Below are 4,498 nucleotides of genomic sequence, written 5' to 3'. Positions count from 1 at the left end.
CCTGTGTCCGTCACATAACGCAGGACGAGTGAGAGCTGTGCTGCATTTCCCACATCTGTTGTCTCGTCCACCATAACAGCAACAAAGGGAGCTTTTTTCATCTCCATTTTGATCTCTTCTCCCATCACTTCAGCAATAGCATAAATTAGGTCATTTTGTATTTTGCCTGACGTCCCAATGAACACTTTGTTAGTGGACAGGTGGTATTGTAAATCTGTGTTGCTTTCAGAAAGAAAAGAAAGAAGCTCCACGTAGTTCCCTTTGTTTGTGGAGTCAGCACTTTCATCGTGTCCCCTAAAAGAAAGTTCCTGTTTTTTGGTGTCTCGTTGCTGCCTTGGTTAGACAACTCAAGTTTGCAAAGCCAGTGTGGCTCCAAACACCAAATCGATCACTTGCAAATAATAGGCATTCCCAGCAGTACAGTTTGCAGTGCTTCTCGGAGCCTGTGAGCCATTGATAGCGCTCGTAGTTGGAACTTTGAAAGTGGCGAACGAACCCCTTTCCCGCCTGTGACAGGCTTTGTAGCATCGGCGTCGGGCGACCTCTCCTTACAATGTCTAACTTTTCTTGAAAAGTTCGTCTTGAGAATGGCGTTATAATTATATCCTCGACCAAATCGATATCTTCTCCTCCTTCCGCCATTGTGGATTGAAAAAACAGTTTAGTAGTACGTGAATTAATTAGTTTATCAAATTCAGTTTCCTAGTTCTGAAGTTCTGCATAGACCTGCCCATAGGACCTGCCTCTCAATATTGGTAATCCAATCAAAAGACGTGCACGCACTACGCCTGCTAGCTGGCTCCTGTGTAACACTGGAGCCAGCCAGCAGGCGTACAATAGCCAACTCTAAAGCTGATTGGTTGACACTAAATTTTCATTTCCATTCACTTTAAGCTACAAGCGCCCGCACTGTTGATTCTGAAGGCCTGAGGGCAGATTTTAGACCCCTGGCAACACATGATGGCTGAATATGATTGGATAAAAGATTTAACATAAAGACCAGCCCTCCAAATCTCAACCTGGGGCTGGAAGCAGTGCAACCAAGAGGAAAGCTATGAAATGAAGAGTATAACTCCTTACTCTGGGGAATAATTTTATACATATTTGTGGGAAAATATATTTAAAAAAAAAATTATATTCTGATGATGTTTAGACCAGCAGAGAAGGCCTTGCTGGCCCTGACGGCCCACCACTGCAATCAGCCCCAGGATATGGCAGGACTACAGTGCCGTCCGAAAGTTTTCACACCCCTTGACTTTTTCCACATTTTGTCACAAAAACTTATTGATTTCAGCGTTTAATTTTTAATTAAAAACATAATTCCACTTTAACATTATGGGGTATTGTGTGTGTTCCAACAAAATGTGGAAAAAGTCAAGAGGTGTGAATACTTTCTGAAGGCACTGTATATCGCAATGAGTGCTCTTATACCGTTCTATACGAAGACAAAGCACATATTTTGTGAGACAGAGTGAATCTGTGGTTTGTTCCAAATAGGACCCTATTCTTTATAGTGCACTACTTTAAATCAGATTCCTATGTGCCCCCTGGTTAGAAGTAGTGCACTCAATAGGGAATAGGGTGCCATTTGGGGGACGCAGGCTGTGTGTGTAGTTTTGTTGGTCTATGCTGAATGACAAGGAGTAATGTCTCCTCTGGCTCTGAAGAGCGGTGTGTATGTTCTCTCTGTCAGTGGTCTGTTTGCTTCCAGTGTGTGTAACCACGTGCCTATCTCTCCTGTGTCTTCTGTTGTTGACCTTTCAACTCTTTCCCAGAGCTCCTCCTTTCACAATAAATGAACCAAATATTTGGTGTGACTTCCTTCCTCTTTTCCGCCTGTCTTCTCTCCTCGCTACTTCTGCTTGTGTTCAGCTTGTTCTCTCTCTCTCCTGCTCCCTCCATATTTGCTCCTGTGGGATATGTTGTTCAGGGGGTGTCTCAGTTCACAAGTCCCTACTTATTGTAACCCTGTGCCTGTGTTTGCACACCTGCTCCCTGCTCCGCTTCCATGCTCTCCTCAAGGTCATGCCGTTTGGATCCCATTCACCTCCTTTTCCATCTTATGTTGAGTTTGTATTTCCATTTGTGTTGATTTCTGTTATCTTTTGGTAGTTTGTTATTATTTACCCATCCATTGACATACCCTTTTTTGTTCTCCCGTTTTCCCTCCTCCCTTTGTTGTCTGTGTGCGTGTGCTCTTCATCTGGCCTCAGACCCAGCTGTGCCTGCCCCTCCACATCCTGGAGGAGAGAGGGCTCCCCCTGGTGGCCGGGACGGTACGTGCGCTCCTGGAGCTGGCCCTGCCCAAATACACAACCTCCCCTGCCACCACCACTAACCCTCTGGCCATGTAGGGCAGCAGAGTTCCACACTCACTCATAGATGGACAGATACAGGACCCACCCTCTCGCTCTCCGAATGTACGTTATATGGCTTTCCGTCTCGACCACCCCCCACTTCCCCTCAACCCCCTCCCCCTCAACCATACAGGGTCACCCAGCCTTCCCAGACAGGTCTTCCCCAATTAAGAGAGAAGAGGGAGCACGAGTACGTCAAAGAAAGGGATGACTGTCTCTTCCTCTGTGTCCTCACACAGACTGCTTACGACTTGCAGCCTCTAAAGACTGACGGACGAACAGATGGACAACCGAGATTGTCCCAGACAAACAGTCAGTTGGACGGCGAGTAAGAGTGTTTTTTTATTTTCTATTATTAGTCATTTGACTTCTCTCTCCATCCTCCTCTTATCTATGTTCAGTAGGGGTTGTTTTATTTTCTATTATTATTTCATCTTATTTTTCATATTCCTTTTACTTTCACATGTTAGATCCTTGCATGTCAGAGGGGTTGGGTGGGTGTATGGGGAAGGGTTAGGAGACTAGGAAGTTGTCGGTTGCATAAGTAACCTTTTAAGGTCATGTGCTACAAAGAGCAACAATAACGGTGGTGGTCTGTCGTCATGGGAACATTGATGCTGCCAACACTTAAAATGGCTGTTATTAAATGAACCCGTCTTTTTTTGTTTTGTTATTGTGGTCAAATCAGGAGCTGGCTGAATCAAAAACCGATGCTGGATTAGAGAGAGAGAGGGCGCTCCGGGAATCTACGCTTTATACTTTCTCAAAATGTGTACAAAACATTACGAACACCTTCCTAATATTCAGTTGCACCCCCAGAACAGCCTCAATTCGTCAGGGCCTAGACTCTACAAGGTGTCGAAAGCATTCTACAGGGATGCTGGCCCATGATGACTCCAATGCTTCCCACAGTTGTCAAGTTGGCTGGATGTCCTTTGGGTGGTGAACCATTCTTGATACACACTGGAAACTGTAGAGTGTAAAAACTTGACACAAACCGGTGAGCCTGGCATCTACTACCATACCCCGTTCAAAGGCACTTAAATATCTTCTTGCCCATTCACCCTCTGAATGGCACACATACACAATCCATGTCTCAATTGTCTCAAGTCTAAAAACTCCTTCTTTAACCTGTCTCCTCCCCTTCATCTACACTGATTTGAAGTGGATTTAATAAAGGATCAGCTTTCACCTGGTCAGTCGGTCATGGAGAAAGCAGGTTTTCTTAATGTTTTCCACCCTCAGGGTCATTATACAGAAGTGGTGCAAACTGGGACAAAAAAAAAAGCATTTGTATCCTATTTTTCCCCAACTTTCAGCACACGTCTTCCAACATATTTCAGGTGGACATATATACTACTCTCACACTTTGTTTGTATTGCATATTTGAAATATTTATCTGAATTTACCTTAACCCCCCCCCTCCCCCAAAAAGTGTTATTACAAAACACAGTGCAAAAGTTGCAATGCACAATAGTGATTATTTTGATTAACCTTCCATTATAGATTCATTGGAGAAATAATTTGCAAACCAAATTGACAAAATAACAGGCGTTTCGGTGGCAAGGGTGTCAATCATAGACATAAATGGAGGACTCCGATAGATATAACTCGTTCAGTATAGACATTGCCATTGAGGGCTTCCACTATTTAAAAGTAGTCAACTGTGTGGGGATTCCTATGGGTTTGGAAGTGATCAGCCAATGATCAGAGAGCATTGGCTTCTTCAAATTGGGTTGCTTATTGTTTGTAAACCAAAGAGTAAGGTAATATCCAGAAGCCAAGACCAAGATTTCTACCAGGACTTTGTTGGTCCCAAGATCCAGACCCAGTGAGTTGAGACCATGACAAGTTAAAGACCGAATGTGGTCTTGGGGGGGGGGACTCAGTCAGGCTTTCAATTTTCTCCTGAACGTTGTAGTAGTATAATGCACAAGGTGCAATTTTGAACGTGGGTACATGGTGGTCCTCTGTAGCTCAGTCAGTTTTGACTGACAACTTTCCACACCACACTAAACATTCAAGATATCCAGAATGCATTTTGCCCCATCACTTTTATTTGTCCTTTGCCATCATGGCGCATGCAACTTTAAATATGAAGATGGCCTCAATGGCACTGCCCGTGCTGTCACAGATGCCAT

The 4,498-nt window shown here is 44.2% G+C and overlaps 1 long non-coding RNA gene across 1 annotated transcript; it reads left to right on the top strand.

The window, feature by feature from the left end:
* The first annotated feature begins 1,142 nt into the window (after positions 1 to 1,142).
* LOC120041204 lies at positions 1,143 to 3,014 on the top strand. Its single transcript, XR_005475853.1, has 2 exons — positions 1,143 to 2,022; positions 2,214 to 3,014. It is a non-coding gene; the product is annotated as an uncharacterized LOC120041204 (long non-coding RNA).
* The last annotated feature ends 1,484 nt before the right edge of the window (positions 3,015 to 4,498 follow it).

This window comes from Salvelinus namaycush, unplaced genomic scaffold, assembly GCF_016432855.1.
Source record: "Salvelinus namaycush isolate Seneca unplaced genomic scaffold, SaNama_1.0 Scaffold415, whole genome shotgun sequence".
In the NCBI taxonomy this organism is placed as follows: domain Eukaryota; kingdom Metazoa; phylum Chordata; class Actinopteri; order Salmoniformes; family Salmonidae; genus Salvelinus; species Salvelinus namaycush.
Note: the sequence above shows the minus strand (reverse complement) of the source record. Positions and strands in the feature narration are given on the sequence as shown.